Source organism: Cavia porcellus, unplaced genomic scaffold, assembly GCF_034190915.1.
Source record: "Cavia porcellus strain 051 isolate PalLab524CR breed Dunkin Hartley unplaced genomic scaffold, mCavPor4.1 scaffold_7, whole genome shotgun sequence".
Taxonomy (NCBI): domain Eukaryota; kingdom Metazoa; phylum Chordata; class Mammalia; order Rodentia; family Caviidae; genus Cavia; species Cavia porcellus.
Window position 1 is genome coordinate 49178245 of NW_026947490.1, and position 19786 is coordinate 49198030.

The 19786-nt window shown below is 43.5% G+C and overlaps 1 long non-coding RNA gene and 2 other non-coding genes across 3 annotated transcripts; 2 read left to right on the forward strand and 1 right to left on the reverse strand.

The window, feature by feature from the left end:
• The first annotated feature begins 954 nt into the window (after positions 1-954).
• On the forward strand, positions 955-5108 carry LOC134476964 (uncharacterized). Its single transcript, XR_010048821.1, has 3 exons — positions 955-1056; positions 2600-2787; positions 4181-5108. It is a non-coding gene; the product is annotated as an uncharacterized LOC134476964 (long non-coding RNA).
• A 6319-nt stretch (positions 5109-11427) lies between these two features.
• Trnav-cac (transfer RNA valine (anticodon CAC)) lies at positions 11428-11500 on the reverse strand. Its single transcript has one exon. It is a non-coding gene; the product is annotated as a tRNA-Val (tRNA).
• A 5887-nt stretch (positions 11501-17387) lies between these two features.
• On the forward strand, positions 17388-17459 carry Trnae-uuc (transfer RNA glutamic acid (anticodon UUC)). The gene has a single exon. It is a non-coding gene; the product is annotated as a tRNA-Glu (tRNA).
• Positions 17460-19786: the final 2327 nt, after the last annotated feature.

Here is a 19786-nt window from a genome sequence, read left to right on the forward strand (position 1 = left end):
TCTAAAAACTCTAGATCAGTTATTATGCTTATATCATCACTGAGCAGTTAAAAATTAGCCAAAATATTTTAACTTGTTTTCATGACAACCTCATGTAAGACAGGAATATTATAGTACATTTTCACAAATGAGAAAACTGAAGCATAGGAAAGTGAAAGAATTTCCCCAAATTACACAGCTAATAAATTGTAGAGCCAGTTTTCAATCCAGGTAGTCTGGTAAAACATCAAAGTGGCCTGCCCAGACCCTGAAATCTAAAATCTTTAGTCCTCATTTAATCTGATTGAGTAAACAAAGAGAAACAGATTTCTTTCCTGTGGGAATTCTCAGCTGTTTAATTTTCTAATGTGCACTGAGATTCTTTAACATTGAAGGAGGGATACAATTAGTATGCAACCTTGCTTCAACTCATTCAGTCACTGGTTTTTTTGTTTTGTTGGGTTTTTTTCATGCAACATCTTAAGGAACTTGGACTAAATTTTGTTAAACTCTGCATGGACTACACAGTGTTGTTTCAATCTGGTTTGTCCTAGAATGTAACCAGTTATTTTGGAAAAGAACTAGAATTCTAAATTTTTGCATTGAGCTACATCCCAGACCTTTTCATTTTAATTTTAAATTTGAGACAAGGACTTGCTAAGTTACGAAATTGCTTCCTTGTACCGTCATCCTGCCTCACCCTTCCAGAGTGCTGAGATGAAAAGTGTGTGTCACACCAGACTTGACTAGAATCAAGAGTTTTTATCAGAATGGGCATGTGCCCAACTAAAAATTTTTGTTACTATGAAACTAGGAAAAGAAATTTTGTCAGAGAACTCTCTTTGCTACTAAACACTTATTATGTATTTATTGTTGGTATTGGTGGTGGTTTTTGGCGTGGAGGCCTGAAACTTGCAATCCTCCCACCTCAATTTCCTGAGTAGCTGGAACTGCTTAACAACTTCTAAGCTGTGAATTTTCACAAGTTTACTTTATAAGACTCACTTTGTCAGCTTATGAATGAATCCAACATATGAACAATTCTCCAGAATTCATTAGGAACTCATTACTTTACAGGTATGTGCCCCTGAACCTGGCTAATTATAGATTCTTCCAGGTGTTTTGCTTTTCCTTTCTTTTCTTCTCTTTCTTTCCTTTTTTTTTTTTTTTTTCCTTTTGTGAGACAGGGTCTCACTATGAAATTCAGGCTGGGCTTGAGCTCATTTTGCAGCCCAGGCTGATCTGGAACAAGCAATGATCCTCCTGCCTCAGCCTCGTGAGTGCTAGGATTGCAAGCGTGTGCCACACACCCAGAGAGGAGGATTTTGGAAGTTTTTTTACTACTCTTTTTTTGGTATCAGGATTCAAACTCAGGGCCTTGGGCTTGCCAGGCAGATACTGTACTGCTGAGCTACATCCCTGACCAAGTGTTTTTCTTGTCTTATACCATTGACATTTCCATTTGCCCTTTTAACATCATTGTTGGAGTTCTTAGTTGCAAGTGATATAAATTTATAGGCTAGTTAGGCAGAAAAGTAACTTTTAAGGGGCAAGAAGCAACTATTACAGTTCTGGAAGGCAGGATAACTAACTTGGATTTTAAATTATTCTTGACAATCCAGAATTGGTCCCCTGTACTGCCATTGCCTCTGGGTAAAACCCATGGCTTGGGCTGGGGATTTAGCTCAGCGGCATAAGCACCTGCCTGGCAAGCAAGAGGTTGTGAGCTCAATCCCCGGTACTGCAAAAAAAACAAAACAAAAAAAACCCCACCTGGCTCGCAGGTGTGACTGACTGATGCTACCATGACTGGCTTCACAGCACACCATCTGTGTATCACATAGGGGCCCTTCTTCTGGGCCTTTGTCTTAATGCTCTGATGGAACAAGAAACCCTACATTTTCTTTTTACACCGGGACCCCTAGATTACGTGGGGTTCTGGTCATTGGCTGCTACTGCAAAAGCCGTTGTCTGGGAAGCCAGGTCCTGACACAGCAAGGAACCTATCTCTCACTCCTCAGTCTTCAGTTCTTTGTGTCCTTGATGAAATAATTCAGTCAAGATACATAGGCAGCTGTGCAGAAGTCTAGGTAGAATTTATTGTAAAATACATACAGAGAGTTACGCCCTAGCCCCCTAGCCGCACTGGTGCAATTCTAGATACATTTTATAGATACAGAAATTGTTCCTGGGGCTCAGGGGACCAGGATTCTTAGGATGCTTATCCACAGTTTACTGAGAAGTTATGTTGGAATTGCAAAATGTGTTGCTGTCCTTTATAGATGAATAGCATTTCCTTGGGAGCTTTAATCATGTAAGGAATTAATGAAAGAGAATTTGAGAAAGCTATGTTCTTGCTTTAAACCAGGTCCCAAGGCAAGAGACTCTTAAAGACCTTTGCTGTGGGAACCAGGAGTGCTGTATCCTTTGTTTTGCAGTTAGACAGCAGGGGACCAGGTGTCAGAACTGGGCTCAAAGTGTCATCTGAAGATGCCACCGTGCTCTGTGGGGTTGCATTGGGTCTGAGACCTAAGGAATGGTTATAAATGTGTTATACTCTGATGCCTTTTTTTAACTTAATGGTTATGCGTGCTGCTTTGGACTCCTCTTTGTCCCTCAGGCCCAGTTGTATCTGAGACCTGCCTGACAGCTGTGACCTTTGGAAACTAGGTGAAGCTGCTCCTGTTGCTGTAACCTCACCGGAAGAGATTTGGTGTCTCTACTGTTACTCACCTGTTTCCAGCTCAAGATGTGGGACTCATGCCTTTGATCTGCAGCATGTCCAGCTACAATGGCTGGAAAAGCAAGGTCTGGGATTTGGGGGTAGCAGAAAAACTGTCTTTTGTAAGGTGGAAGGTGATCCTCCAAACATGGGAAGTAGGTTGCTGGCAGAAATGAGTGTGTATAGTCAGTTTTCCATCTCTGTAACAAATACCCAAAGTAATCAATTTAAAAAGACAAAAGGTTTCCTTTGATTCATAAGTTTAGAGGTTGCAGTCCCTGATCAGGTGGCTCTCATCTTTTTTTTTTTTTTTTTTCCCCTAAGGCCCTCATCTTTAGGCCTGTGTCAGAGGGCAGCACATCAAACCTGCTCATGCCTTGGCTGGAAGGCAAAGGAAAAAGGTATAGGCCATGTCCTCTTCAAGGGCACAACTGCAGTGACTGGCAGACCTTCCAAAAGGCCCTGCCTCTCAGGTTTCCCCACTCCCAGTAGCACCAAGGCAGGGGAGCCAAGCCCTTGACACACAGGCTTTGGGGGATGCATACTCATACCACAGAGAGGTGTGCTTCTACTTTGGGATGTGTTGCCGATCACCTTTAAAAATTGTAGTAATTTATATTTTAACTAGCAAAACACAAAAGTGCTTCTTCTGTCCTTTCAGTGACTGAATATTATCACTCTTTTCATCAATCTGATGGATGAAAAATTGTGTCTCATTATTTTTTAATTTCTACTTTCTCAAGGATTAGCACATTTCATATGATTACTGGCTACAAGAAAATCTCTCTTTCATGACTTGCTACTCATATCTTTGGCCCATTTTCTTTTTTTCAATTTGTAGGCACTCTGGTTATAGTACAGAGACTCTTTATTAGTCATATGTTTTGGATTTATTCCTTTGAGAATTTTTCTAGTTTTAACAATGTGTGTAATCATATTTTTAAATTAGCTAAATGTGTCTTTTCCTTTATGGTTCCCATTTTGTTATTTTTTACTTAAGAAAGTTTCACTTCCCATTTCTTGTTGATTAGTTACAAAAATTGGTAACAAAAGTTTTATAGGAAGACATTTACAGCCAGGCATGGTAGCCTATACCTATCAACTCTGGAAGCCTGAAGCAGCAGGATTGCAAGTTTGAGCCCAGCTTGAAGAACCTGGTGATTTAGTGAGATCCTGCTTTCAAAAAAAAATTTTTTTAAAGAGGGCTGGGGGTGTAGTTCAGTACAAAGGCCCTGGATTCAATCCCCAATATCACAAAAATAAGACATGTGAAACCTACAGTGACCCAAAGCACTTTATTCTATCCTGGAAAAGTCACCAAGGACTTTTGCCATTTCATTCTGCAAATGAAGGATAATAACATCTCTCCTACCTACTTCCCAAGGTTGCTGTAAAAGAAGTAAAGGGTATTGAAAAGTGTAAATATGGGTTACAGGAATATGTTATTATTATAATGTGCGTCCCCTCTTTACTTGAAAGGTAATGTGATGAGGGAAAGATCAGCAGATTAAGAAGTCCTGTGCCACCAACTAATCACTCTGCCTTTGTGCAGCCTGCTTACTTTCTATGAGGCTATTTCATCATTCTTAAAGTGAAAAGGTTGGTCCCTGAGTTTGTTTGTTTGTTTGTTTCTTTTTTTCCTTCCTTCCTTCCTTCCTTCCTTCTTTTCTTTGTTTCCTTCCTTCCTTAGAGATCAAACCTAGGGAAGCACTTCACCACTAAGCTACATCTCTAGCCCCCTTCCAGCTTTCAGCATCTAAAAACATCATAGCAAAATCACTAATAAAAAGTTATATAGCTGGGCAGTGGTGCAAGCAGCAGGTGCGCCAGGGAGGAAACAAGTCCGTGTCTCCAGTGAGCCTGAGAATCAAATGTCCCATTCCATACACACCCCTAGCGATGGGATGGTGTCAAGGACAGCCGGAGTTGATAGCAACTAAGGCACATGAAGCAACTAAGTGCTTGTATTGTTGAATTGATTATGCAGGCCTGTGGCCAGAGCTCTGAGCATCTCTTGGGAGGATGACTGTATGCAATAGAGCAAATATGGGGGATTTCCTTCTAGCTTCTCTTTGAAGGCAAATATTGTTTTCACTGCTTTTCTTTGTTCCGTTTAATTGTTTTGCTCTATTCAGTGTGCTGTTTTGATAGGTTTTATAATGTTCCTTTTTTTTGTCTTTTTTTTTCATTTTTATCAGTACCGGGGATCAAACTCATGACTGCCTGTTTGCAAGGCAGGTACTTATGCCGCTGAGCTAAACCCCCAGCCCCTAATGTTCCATTTTTGGTTTGATTTTGCTGTACCCGATTGAATGGACAACTACTGTGAAGATAACAAGATATATTATGGTACCTATTACTGTTATCCTGGTATCCTGCTCTGAAGTTCTGTACCAATTTCATTGCATTGTCTTGATTGGCTTTGTTCTGTCTTGTTTTGTTGTATTTTACTACCTTCCAAATTTTTTTAAAAAGTTATATAGCCATCTTTTTATATTTCAGGTATATTTGTAAGATCAGGCATAGAGAATGGATTAGATGCAACTGTAGAAGTCCCCTGCAACTGGTAAGGTGAGGTATCACTGTGGATTGGACTAGAGCAGGAACAAAGGATATGGAGGGCAAAGAAGTCATGTTTAAAGGCCTCAATGATCATTTGACCCTCCTAGGAGTGTTTAAGTCTAAGCACTCATATGATAGACAGAGGTGAGTACAAACGCTTTAGTAACAAAATGTAGTCAGGGTTTACAAGGGACACATAATTTATAGGATTATTTTATAATATTCACTTAAAAAGCTAAATGCAAAAGAGTGCAGGAGATCTGTCCACACACTAAAGACTCAAACAATCCCACTGAAGGCTGAGATCCCATGGCAATGTCCTGTATGAACCCAGCTGAAGACCTAGAGCCCACAGCAGGGTCCTCTATGAGTCCACAACAGTGTTTCATGCAGTATCAAAGATCTGCAAAGGACTTGCAAAGGTGGAAGCTGCAAAGTCTGTGCCAGTGGATGAAGGATCTGTGCCAGCAGCTGAGGGACCTACACTGGAGCCAGGGAGCAGTGCTCAAGGCAAGGACCACCGCTTCTCCCAAAAGAACCACAGCCACCCCCAGTGACAGTAAGGATCTGAGCTCCTCTGATGATGAGAATAGTTGAGCCAGTGTGACAAGCTTCTCCAGGAGATTCAACAGCACCATCTTCCCCTCTAGTTCTCCATTTTTGCTGTTGGCAACAATCCTCAGGTGAGCCTTCAGTTCCACTGGGTGTTACAAGTTGACCATTAGTTAATTCACCACACAAATCCAAAGTTAATCTTCCTATTTTCCATCCTGACCCAAAATGTTTCTTCAATTTTCTATAAGATTCTCTAGTGCACACCAGTATTTTGAGATGAAATGGCTCACAAATTACTAATTACATTAAGATATGTAGGGGGCAAAAATGGCATATTACATATGACCTAGCCTTGTTCTTAGGTGTCTACCTTACATTATGAGGAGAAGTGGGGAAATTTTTAATTGCTTAGGTAAAGTTACCATAATTTTTGCTTATTTAAGTAACAGTAATGATTGTTTCTAAAGATGACCAGAGCAGTATCTCCTTCCCATCCCATTGCAATGTGGCCTGGACTTCAAGACATAGAGTAATGCCAGCACCCTAGGAGGCTGAGGCAGGAGGACTGCACATTTTAAGCACATTTTAATCTGGGCAATTTACAACTTCATGAGATCTAGGGATAGATAGCTCAGTGGCATAGCACCTGCCTAGCAAGCATGAGGTCATGAATTTGATCCCCAGTACCAAAAAAGAAGGGAAAAAAAACAAAAAAACAAAAAAACTTAAGAGTCCTTGTCTCGAAGTAAAAAATGAAAAAAATGCTGGGAGTGTGTAGTTCAGTATAAGGGACCTGGGTTTCAATCCCCAGCAGGAGAAAGGGCAGCGGGAGAGAAATTTTGTTGTTCATTTGAATCTGGCTTGGCTCTGTGACCTATGTTAGCCAACACAATGGGGAGGAAGTGCTAGTATGTAACTTTAAGGGCAAAATTTTAACACATTTCTAGTTTTTGCCTTCACTGACTAGAGTATCCTTCTCCAAAGTCAGTTATCATGTAAGAAGTCTGTCATGTTGGGGCTGGGGATTTAGTTCAGTGGCATAAGCTCCTGCCTTGCAAGCAGGTGGTTGTGAGTTCGATCCCTGGTACCGATAAAAAGATTAAAAAAAAAGAAGAAGAAGAAGAAGTCTGTCATGTTGCCACAGAGACGGGATCCTGGAGGAATCAAAGCTATTTTGAATGGTCCAGCTTCGGTCAGGCTCCCATCACAACAGCCCTGACCGAGTCCCTGCCAGCCAAGAGAACCTTAAAAAACAAATGATTATTTAAATTTTTTTTTTTTTTTGGTCTTTTTCCTTTGTATCGGTACAAAAGGGGATTGAACTCATGACTGCCTGCTTGCAAGGCAGGCGCTTATGCCACTGAACTAAATCCCCAACCACCCCCCCCTTTTTTTGTCTGATTATTTTAAAATTTAATGTGGTTATACAACTAGTTTATTACACTTACAGAGTCTGTGGACCAAGACTTTGGAAAAGGCATAATGGGGCAGCAGAGGTTCCCAGTTCACTGGGACTTCACCTGGGAAGACCTGGAAGTGGGAGGTGACCTGAGAGTTGGGGGCCGAATAACATGATCTCAGCAAGGGGTGCCAGCAGGACCCAACACACAGCTTCTCCTTGAGGTTCCTGCTCCCTCACATTCACATGGCTGGACTCCCAGGAGAACAAAGTGGAAGATGTATCACCTTTTATTGACCTTATATCACTTCCATCTTAGTCATAGACTCACTCAATTCAGGAAGGAGGGCGAGCCCGGAGTGACGGGCATTCCTGTAATCCCAGTACTTAGGCTAAGGCAGGATTTCCAGGCCAGCCCAAGCTATGTAACAAGACCCTGTCTCAGAACAAAACAAACAAATGAAAGACAAAAGTATGAGCTCATCAGTCTGACAAGTTTACTAGAACAAACTTGAGCGAGACACCCCCCCCACACACACACACCTAGACCAGCCCAGCGAATCTTTACAGGCTATGAGGTCTTTCTTAGGGTCATGAGCATGAGGAGGGGCAGTGAAAGCAAAAGTTCAAAATGAGGCTTTCAAGGGGAAGAGTTCAGTGAAAAGGAGCTGTGGCTACCTGCCAGGGACAAGGCTTGAGAAAGTGCAGAGTGTGATGGTTGCCTGCTAAGAACAAGGCTGAAGAATGCTGGGCCTCATTAACCCGTGATTCTACATCTTTAGCAGGTGTGAAAGCATGGCTGGCTGGAAGAGGCTTTAGGTGGCCTCTGGTCAGCCTAGCATGGTGGCAGTCTGACTCCCTCAATAACTAAAACCAAGATACAGGTGTAGAAGTTATTTAGGCCTTGTAGGCAAAGGCTTGCTCTTTCGTGGTTCCTCTGCCCTGTGGCAGGTTGGATTTTTCACAAGGATTGTTACAAAATATCCCACACCACATACTTTTCTTAAATGTGATGTGAAAGCCAAATGCAGCAGCATTTGCCTATAGTATCTGCTCCAGAGGCTGTGGCAGGAGGGTCACCGGAGCCCAAAAGGTCCAGGATAGCCTGGGCAACACTGCTATACCCTATCACAAAACAAAAATAAAAACAAAAACCATATGGGATTGACACTCCTCCTTCCAGCTCTAGCCTCACCTTCAGGTTTCACTGGAATATTTGAGAGTGTGCTGCCCAGGTGTAAAAGAGACCTGCTGTGTCCAAGGCAGGAGTTAGTATTGCTGGCATCCGAAGGCCCCCCTCCAGCAGTTTCCCCACTGCCTCACCTTGTAGCAGATTGCCAGGCAAAATCCATCCCTTCCACGGTAACCTGGGACTCATGATCTCTTATTTGGCTTGAACCTCACAGCCGACTGCTCCAAGTACTGCAGGACAAAGTGCACCGTGTGTAGCACTGGTTTCAAGGGAGGCCCCAAGTGTAAAGGGCTGGGTGGACAATCCGTGTAAATGACCCGGTTTACACCTAGCTCCATTACTCAGTGATATAATGGGATCTCAAGCTGGCCTCCTTTACAACTTTGTTTTTTTATCTGTAGCACTCTTCATCGGGTTATTAAAAGGACTAAATGACACTGTGAATTAGTCTGAAACAAAGCAAGTGTAAAATGTCATTATGATTGGAAAGTGGTTATCAGCAAATTAAAGATCTGGAAAATTACTTAACTAAAGAGAACTGCCGTTCACAACAAGCTGTTGAAATCAGAACTTCCCTGGCTTATACGTTCATGGAACGTTTACCAATAACGCATCTGTAAGTTGGGGAACACGGGATCAGAGTGCAGACGGCGTGAACGCGCGCGCAGGGTGCAGATCCCTCGGGGCAGCGCAGGCCGGGTCTCCAGAGCTCGTAGACCACGGCCCGTAGCTGCCCTCGCTGGCCTGCGCCACGCCCTTCCTGCGCCTTCCTGCGTGGGCGGCCCAGCACGGTCTCCCCAGGCCGGCCGCTCGTCTAGAAATGAGATCAGCACGCTCGCCTTCCGGTCCTGACTCAGCACCGCTTACCGGAAAGGCCTCTGCGGGGCGGGGCTAGAGGCGGGAAGGGGCGGGGCTGCCTGCAGAGCCGGGGCGGGCGGGGCCGGGGCTGTGGAGTTTCCTTGGTTTTTGAGAAAATCTAGGTTTTTTGTTTTTTTTTTTTTTTTTTTTTTTTTCAGGTCACAGGCCACAGGCTTTCCCGCCTTGGCTTTGCGAAGCTGGCCTAGGTTCAGGGTTGGTGTCCAGGTCTCGGGTCACTGGGGCCCTGGATGTGAGTAGCGCGCTGCCCTGCAGATCGCAGCCTGGCCGGGCCGCCCCATTCTGCGGGAAGGAAGTGGGAACTTTTTAGGTCAGCTAAACACGTTAGTTTTGGTTTGGTGACGTGGGACTTTAGCATGAAAGACTCCGTTTTGACTTGGTTAGTTGATTTTAATACAGAAGGGTTAGTCCGAAACAGTAGTCTCCTACGAATTTCATTTTACTGTGATTACTTAAACTTGTAACATCCGTGGGAAACTGTGGCCTTGTTTACTCTCATAAACTCTGGATGGTCCTGGCCCAACTGGGTGGTACAGGCCCATCACTCTATTTCTTTGTATTCGCCATAAGTCCTGAAATATTCTGACCAGCAGAATGAATTTTTTTCAAGGTCTATGGAGCTCTGAGGAATTTGCCCTGTCCTCTTCCTTAGGGTCTCCCCAAGTTACCAGTTTTTGCTTAGAACAGAGCTAGTAGAGTGGGCAGTCTGGGAATGCTAGGGTGGCTGGTCTGAGACGAAAGTGAAGGACAGGAATTAATTATTCCGGGCTGGAGAAGAAGTGGGGCTGCCAGGGGAGCTACAGTTATTCCTTCCCTGCTCTATTTGCTGTAGTTTTCCTATACCATATCAACAGGAAGCCCCAGTGAAACCACAGGATCCGGTTATTTGGATGTTCGCTTTCTTGAGCATTGCCTGCTCTGTTATACACTGCAAGAAAGTACACTGTACAGGTGTGTGTCTCATGGAAGGTAAAAGCCAAAGTCCTCACTATGTCCTCTTAGGGACTTTACCTAAATCTAGATCACTCTGATTCCATCACACTGGCCTTTGCTATTTCTGGAACTCAACAGCTTGTCCTGCCCATGGGACCTTTGCACTTGCAGCCCATCATCCTGGAACTCTCTGCTAGTTGCATAGCTAGCTTCCTCACTTTCTTCAAGTCTTTAGAGTCACTTTCTGAGGGGCAGGAGTCCTTTCATCATTCCGTTTAAAATTTTATTCACACACACCACAGAGCCCAGAGAGACAGAGAAAGACTTCAAATCCTGCAGCAGTCTTTGTTTCTCTTTAGCATTTACCACAGCAACATAATGAAGGAAAATTCTGTTTTGTTTTCTCACACACAGCTGACACCACAGATAGGGGTTTTCTACATGGAGCAGTTCTCTAATCCTCAGTGGACCCCCGCTGGGTGTCATATAACTCAATTCTAACACAAGAACTGAAAGGACATCCCATCGCATAATTATACATTTTTTCATCTATTCTGTTTCTCTACACAACCATAGCCAATGCATTTCATTTGTCTCTTTTTTACTTCTTCCATATCCCTTACTATGTCTGTGCCTTTTTATACCTTCTTGAATATGTGAAGTATATTTATAACTGTTCTTTTAAAGTACTAATCTGCTAATTTTATTATCTATATTGTTTATGAATCTCCTATTGATTAGTATTTTTCAATAGGTCATACTTTTCTTGCTTCAAGAAAAAGAGGGTCAAGAAAAAAGAAAAGAAAAAGAGGATCAGGGAGGAAAAGGAATAGAAAGGAAAGGAAGCTGGGCGTGGTGGCGCACACCTGTAAATCCCAGCACTCGGGAAGCTGGAGCAAGGAGGATTTTTGCAAGTCTGAGACCAGCCTGTACTACAAAGTGAGCTCAAGGCCAACCTGAACTGCATGGTGGGACCTTGTCCCAAAAAGACAAAAAAAAAAAAAAAAAAAAAGAGAGAGAGAGAGAGAGAAAATAAACAAGTGAAGTAGCAGCAGGTATTCCTGGTGGCCTGAGGTCTCCGTTAATCCGCGGGATCAAGTTACCCACCGGTGCCACAAGGAGGCGCAGTAGTCCTCTCTCGCTGCCTGTCTGTGTCTCTCCGAGCTCCCGGTCATTTCCTGGCGGAACCAGAAGAAAAAGGTTACCTTATGTTTCCGCCCGGTTTCGAACCGGGGACCTTTCGCATGTGAGGCGAACGTGATAACCACTACACTACGGAAACTCAGTTGTGACAAAGCTGTGTATGAACTACTCTTGAAATATGGTGGGTCCGGACTGTGTCTGCTGCTTAAGAGCAGAGTTCCCGGGCAAGCCAACCACCAACTTGGCCTTGCCTTACCCTGGGGAAGGAGCCGGGAGGCCTGGATCGCAATCACAGCAGGCACGGAGAACTCCTGGCTCCTCCCTAGGAAACTCAGCGCGATTAGTAGCTGGCTGCTGGGTTCAGGCCGTGCAGAATGCGACAAGAGCTCTGCCGCGTCTAAAGGCTGACTGCAAACGCTAGCGAGTTTATCAAGTTAAGTCACTTTGATGGACAATTCCCTTGCAGGGGCCTGAATGATGAAGGAAACTCTTGTCTCAGTAGGTAGATGTGCTCTCAGGCAAGTTTTACGTTTTTTTAAAATTATGTTTATTTATGTATAAATAAATATACACTTATTGGATGTATATGGATGCAAATATACGTGCATTGGGTGTATAGTATAAGGATACTATAAATATTTTTTTCTTTTCCAAATCCATTTTATTTTAAGGAAAAAAAGAAAAAGAAGAAAAAAATTTTAAGTTTTATACAGACTCAAAAAATTTCTCTTGGTCCTTTTTTCTCCATGTGGACTCCATTCTCCACAGGTTACCTACTCATATTCTTTTTTAATTTTTAAAATTTTTATTATTAGTTGTGCCTAGTGGCACACGCCTGGAATCCCAGCGCTCAGGTTGTTGAGGCAGGAGGATGGTAGCAAGTTCGACACTAGCCTGGACTACAAAGTGAGCTCAAGGCCAGCCTGGACTGCATAGTGAGACCCAGCCTCAAAAAGACAAAAATTAAAAAAAAAAAAAAAGCAAAATACATTTTTATTAGTGTATGTTTGCATTGCACAATGATTCCACACATCGTGGGAAGTGTATAAAATCACATCTTAACTTTTTACTCTCTCTTCATCTCTTGGCTCGCATGTTCTTAAAACACCCATGGTTGATCACTTGGGCTATAGGCTCCCTTGTCCATATCTAGTAGGAAAAAGCATTTAATTTCTTGCAGAAGTCATTATTGAACAGAACTGCCTGTGTAAAGAGGTTAAATCAATTAGTGTCTACTTCATGGTTAGATTAACCCCACTCAAACTATGGCTGACAAATTCCAAATATCCCCCAAAGTAGGTACACTGAGGTGGCCATCACACATGTTCTCTGGAGAGGGCAAGACTGCAATGTAACTGATAAGAGGGAAGACTGGAATGTATTTTTGGGAACTGGAGTAGCCATTAGGAAAGTTACTCCTTTAATGAGTTCCCTGCTAAGAAAAGTCTCTACTGAGTGATTTCTATTTATATGTAGTGACATGGCACCTAGGTAACCCGTTGCACCCCAAGAGGCCCCTTTTGGTAAGCTTTGCTCCTCCATTCTGGAGTTCAGGATGCCACACCATTGTGTTTTCCTCTGTGTTTCTCTGAGAAGGCAGAGCTTCAGTGCCTGGGACCTCCATGCTCAGAGAGCCCTTGGGGTCGTCCTGAGGGCTGGGGGGGGGGTCCCCACAGTTGGTCTCTTCCCCCCTATCTGGCTCAGGGCAGTCAGCCTTCACCCCCTACTTCTCACAGTCCTTACCAGGCCCCTTCCTAAGGCGGTGCTTTGTGGGGAGCTGAGTCACAGTGACAGCAGCATCAGTCACCTCTTCCTGGGAGAGGGGAGGGGAATCACCGACCTCCACATGAAGCAGGTGCTCTTTCTCCATGCTGGGTTGCAGAACCCAAATCCTGGCTCTCAGAGCTTCTGCTGTGTCTCCTCTCCCCACTGTCTTGTAGACCTTAAGTCTGTCCTTGACTCTTTGTTCTCCACAGCTGTGCTTTCCACCACCTCCTCCTTCTCATGACAATGATATCTGTCTAACAAAGGGAACAACTGGCAAAGGAAGATTTCCTCTATAGTACTGATGGTAGTGGTGATAGGAAGCTAAGACATGTTATGAAATCAGTCCAGTACAGGACTAGTTTTAAGGAAGAAAACTGGATTGTAAATGTGTAATCTGGCAAGAAAGTAGAGAAAGTAATTCCAATTTTGAAACCAGCTTTTATGACTTTTTGGTTTTAATCTCTTGACTTTCTCAAGAATCTCAAGCATTTCAAAAACAAAACATAGTTGTTGGATCATGCCTATGATTAGGAGAAATAGAACTATTTGATGACTTAAGAAATAGAACTATTTGATGACTATCCAATTCTGGATTTTTTTTTTTTTACAGAGTCTCACTATTTAGTGCAAGCTGGCCTCAAACTCACAATCCTCCTGCTTCAGCCTCCCAAGTGCTGGAATTACAGGTTTGTACCATTATGCCCAGTATGACTTTTTTTGGAGTGTGTGGTGCTGGAGATCAAACCCAGGACCTCACACATACTTCCACAAAGCACATCCTCAACCCAGTATAGGTTTTTAAAAAGACATAAACCACAAAGATGGCAGTAGCTGACCAGCGCAGCCCCAATGAAACAGGAGACGCTCTTGTGGACGACAGTTAACTGCTGGTTTATTTACGCGGGCTCTGGTTTATATATTTGGCCGTGACCAATCACAGGCTGCCACAAGGAAGCAGGGCGGGAATGGGATGCAGGCTCTGGCTACTATATCCAGCTGTGGCCAATCAGGAGTTGCCACAGAGTACGGAGTGAGCACGGGGTGCGCACGGGTTGGCTAATTTAAAGAGGGACGTAGCGCATTGCGGAAGCTGGCGTGGTCCTTAGTCCCGGGTGGGGTATGGTATGTTGAGCGCCTGTGCCCAACAAGTAGCAAGGGAAGAGATAATATCAGTTTAGGGGAACCACAGCAGAGCACGTAGCCTATTACCAGATACCGTTCTCTCCTGAGTGAAAGTCAGTGTCAGGCTGTGGGTGTTGCTCAGAGCACTTGCCAAGCCATGGGGATCACATAGCATAGTCAGGCCACCAACATTTTCATGGCAAAATTCATGTTGATGGCCAAATAGAAAAACATAGAGATGTAGGTTCACAGCATGATTATCACACTGTAGCCAACTGTAACTCTTTGAGTTTATCTTGGCCAAGAGGGAGTTTTTTGTTTGTTTGTTTTTTGGAGTTAGAACGTCTCTATGTAGCTCAGGCTGGCCTTGAACTCACTATGTAGACCAAGGTGGCCTCGAACTCATAGCAATTCTCCTGCCTCAGCCTCCCTGGAACTATAGGCATGGGCTACCACTCCTATAGGATATTGTGTGTTTCAGTGCAAAAGAAAACACAGTACCTCAAAAGGAGAATTATCTTTCACATACGTAACATATCCACATATATCTGAAAGGACGAAGAATGTGCCACTAATAGCAATTGCCTCTGGGAACACCTGAGTGTTTGCTTAGAGAAAAGTTGTTAGAAGGCTTATGTTTTACTCTTTCTCTTTTAAAATTTTGTAAGATGTATTTATGACTTAAATAATTATGCATAAAATGCCTCCGCTTGAGTTAATTGTAGTAGGAAGTAGAAAGCTATCTTGTTCACTACAAATCAAAACAATTAAAAGAGTTTAAAATACAGTACTTTAGCCAAGCACGGTGGCGCAGGGCAGTAATCCCAGAACTCAGGAGGCAGAGGCAGGAAGATTGTTGCAAGTTCGAGAGCAGCCTGGGCTACAAAGTGAGCTCAAGGCCAGCCTAAACTGTATTGTGAGACTCTGTCTCAAAAAGACAAAATATATATACATATATATATATATACTTTAATATACATCTAATGATAAATCAATGAACTTTGACACCATGATGTTAGGTGAAGTGAATCAGACACACAAGATTAGATATAACTTCTCTTATATGAGAAACCCAAAGTATAAATAATTTTTAAAGATAAAATAAAAGGTGATAGTAAACAGATATAGATCCTTTGCAGATGAGAAAACGATTTAGAGATGGAGAGAGGTGGAAGCAAGGAGAGAGGAGGGAATTAAAATATGTTAAATAGCCAGGTGTGCTGGCACACTCCTGTAATTGTACTCCTGTAATCCAGAGGCTGAGGCAGGGGGATCCTTTGAGACCAGCCTGGGCTACAAAGTGAGTTCAAGGCCTACCTGAACCTCATAGTGAGCCCTATCTCAAAAAGACAAAAAAAGAAAAAAAGATATTTAAGTATATGTACCTACTCCCTAAAATGAGCATAAATATGTATGGCAAATACATACTAAGAAAAAAATAAATGAATAAATTAACCAAGCAATATAAAACATATAACTATAAGCCACGAATATAGTTTCTAGACAAAAAGAATTTAGCTCATATGCAGAATTACTAAAATTACACAATCCAAACTAGGTGTGGTTGCACACACCTGTAATCCTGGCATATTCCTGTGATCCTAGTACTAGGGAGGCTGAGGCAGGAGGACTGCCTCAAGTTCAAGACCAGTCTGGGCTACATAGTGAGACTCTGTCACAAAAACAACAGCGAACAAACAAACAACAAAACAAAGCAAGGCAAACGAAAACAAAAATTCCACAACCCATATTTCATAGCTCCTACATGCACGTGTATTTTTGTCTTTATTAGAACAGTGGAAACGCTGCACAAAATAGACTTGACTTTTTGTTTGTTTTCGTTTTTTTGGTACCTGGATCAAATTCATAATTCACACTTGCCAGGTAGGAGCAGAGCCGCTAAAAGACATCCCTGGTCCTCGACTGTTTTTAATTCACTTCTGGATATGGATATTCTGGTGGAGCTGGCTCTGAGAAACTGGCAGCAGGCCGCTGAGAGGAAATTTATGGCTAGATTTCCTGATTTGCGATCCTCAGGCTTTTTTGAGAAGGGCGCATCACTCGCCCTTGCAGAGCACCCCCACTTGCCTGGTCTTGCACAGTGGCGCCCAGGGGCATGGGCTCCACGGTGAACCAGGGCCATCCTGCCTACCAATGCCCTCTCGTGCGTTTGCATTAAGTTTTACCTCCTCATGAGACTAGGCTGCTTTGCTGGTCCCAACTTAGTCCCTGTAAGTTCAAAAATTCCCACTTCCGCCGTGGGGTGGAAAGTCTTAGTTCATTATAAAGAATCCTTCACTCAACAACCCTGTTCAAACCCAAAGACCTCAAGAGGAAACGGAAACCCAACCTAGACCTCAGGACAGACACCCGCGTTAGGCCCTGCCTGCGTGGACCTCTCCCAAGTGCACGCTCTTCCCTAAAAAAACTGCCTGCTTGCTGCTCAAAGAAGTGCTTAGCCCTCATAGTTCCTAACTTGGAGTCCTGTGTATGGATCTGCACGCAAGATTTCTCCAGGAGGATCCAAATGGAGATCACAGCACAGCTCCGAGCAGGGCCGGCTTTGGCTGCCTCTGGCTGTCTGCCTTTGGCTTGCTGATGAGTCAGGAAAGACTGAAAGGTAAAGAAGGGGTGATTGTCTTGCTTCTCCTTTTTCTTCCGCGACACCCTTTTCAGCATACACAGATGTTGATCGCTCCTAGAAAACCATCGCCTCCTTTTTGCCTTTGAAGTAAATTCTGGTTAGAATGGCTTTAAAGAGGCCCTGGGGCTCCCTCGTTTGTTAACTCAGTTCCAGGGGCAACGAGCTTTTCCACGTTCTCTCAGAGTCTCACGGGATCCCACTGCCTCGCCCGCCGGAACTGTGCGGCCTTCAGGAGCAGCAATGCTACGTGTAAATGAGCGGTGAGGAAGGCAAAAATACTGCTGGCATCTCCCCTGCTCAAGCATAGTCTCCAGTGTTTGATTGGATTTTACTTACAAAGTACCCGATCAAAGGTAAAAGTACTTTAAATGTTAGGAATACTTTTCAGATTGTCCTAACAATTTCTAACATGTACAGTACTGAAAACGTCCAATGGTTTTGGTTTAACGATCTTTTCAGGAAGATGCTGTCCAACACTTCACGGTAGTGTCTCTCCCTGGTGGTCTAGTGGCTAGGATTCGGTGCTTTCACCGCCGCGGCCCGGGTTCGATTCCCGGTCAGGGAAAGTACCTCTTTTTGAGCAGAGTACCGGGCTTGGTTGTAGCTAAAAGCTCTCCGTGACTTTCTGTCAAGGGAAAGAAAATAAACAGTGTAAATTCGCTCTCTGCTATCCTCCTCTGTTGAGAATTATGGATCTACGTTTAATGAGCCCTTTCAAAGGGCTCCTAAATCTAGGAAGATATAATTAGGGCAGGCACAATTTAAACAACAGACGTATTTTTTTGTTGTATTCTTTTTCCTCTTCTTTCTTCTCTCTTCATTTTAATGTACACGCCCTCCCCCGCCTCCCACAGAGTCCCCAGTTCATTGAAACTCTAGAAGCAGTTTCATTCCAAGGCTGCAGTTTGTCCAGGTAATGTCGTTGGTCCGCTGCTGTTCCCAAGTCCCATTTGGGAAGTGCAACCAGTCTATTAGACTTACATGTTTTAAGATGGAAAACCACTCTCAGCCCGTTTGTTCTTTTGAAAATTAGGAACACATTTCTATATGGTAATGTTACTTACTTTTACCTGCCAAACAAACTATAGTAAATAGATTTTTTTTTTTAATGCCCCTAAAATGACACGTTACATGACATTGGGGCTTGTTGCCCATTGATCTCTTCCTGGGTTCCCAAAATGGATTTCAGGGTCACCAGGGAGAAGTTTGAAAGATGTGAAGACTTGGGCAACTTGAACTGAGGATGAAGGGGCATGGCTCTGGCGGGACAATGGTATGGGCGCCCATGATAGTAAAAGCTTATTACCCAGAACAGGAGTCAAGCCCACGTTGCAGCAGTGAAAGGAACAAATTCTAGCAATGGGCCATCAGGCAGAAACATTAAGTGGTTAGGCACGACCTTCTAGCAACATTCTGGGCTGTGATTACAGTGCATTTAGTAACTATTAGGGACAGTTAAAGAATATTTGAAGGGAACATGTGTGATGCTGGATATACAGACTGTCACCTGAGTCAGAGGGTAGCAAGAAATTAGGTGGCAGAAAAGTTGGAAGAAAGATTGTTGTAAGTCAACTGAAGGAAAATGAAAATCTTTGTCGTTTGTCTCCCTTCCCTGTCTTCCTCCATTTTCCTGCAATGTGTGCCTCTCTCACATTTACAGTTTCCCTAGGTGAACTGAGGACAACATGCCCCCTCTTTAGCCCACACTCCCATGCCCAACCCTAGTGCAAAGGGGGGAGCCTCCTGCCTCAGGCTGAAGGGGTGCACATCCACCCGGAGCTGCTCTCCTCTTCCAGGTCATGCTCTGGTGTGTGCGGCCTAAGAAGTATCTATACAGGGGCTGGGGATTTAGCTCAGCGGCATAAGCCCCTGCCTTGCAAGCAGGCAGTCGTGAGTTCGATTCCTGGTACCGATAAAGACAAAAAAAAAAAAAAAAAAAAAAAAAAGAGAGAGAGAGAGAAAAAAAAAGAAGTATCTATACAGATACCTGAAATGTGAATAGGCCAGAGGTGGCTTAGGCTTCGGTGTGTGCAGGTAAGGGGCAGGTGATCAGTGCAAGGCTGTCTGTAAGGACAGAGCTTAGACTTGGCAGGTCCAGAGCCTCTCAGAGTGCTGGCATTCCTGGCATGTGCCACTATACACAGCTAGCCCTCCAAAGTTCTAGGGGCAGGAATCAAGCTGAAAAAAGTAATGAACTCCTACACTGGCACTCTCCTATGAGAAAGTTAAGATAATTAAAGAGGTGGAATTGACAGCTACTGACACGTTCCCAGAGACAGAACTGATGAGAGACTGGTGATGTACACCCCTGCCTGGGTGTTAGAATAGCTGTGGATTCGAGATTGCTGTGCACCTCCAATCTCCACTTTTTGAGTGTGAGTATACATAACAGTTAACCCATGCCTGTCCCAACATGGTGTTTTGAAGGTGTGGGGTTAGTTAGCTTTTTTTTTTTTTTTTAAACTCAAAAGTCTTTTGTCAAGATGACGCTTAGCTGGGTGTGGTGGCACACTCCTGTAATTCCAGTACTCTGGAGGCTGAGGCAGGAGGATCATTGCAAATTCAAGACCATCCTGGGCTACAAAGTGAGCACGTGGCCAGCCTGAACTGCATAACGCGACCCTGTCTCAAAAAAAAAAGAACAACAACAACAAAAAAACACCCAAGATAACTCTTACTCAAGAAGCTTCTCTCATCCAAGAATCTTCATCTCTATTATTAGAACAACTCAGAAATAAGACGAATTTTTTTCCTGTAGTTACACCATGATCTAGAAATAAGACGAATATTAAGATGTGTTATATGCAGGTACCAACTCCCCACATTGAATGTAATCACTATGTACTGCAAATATGTGCCAATAAAAGGTTTTTACATTTCCTGCTAGTTACG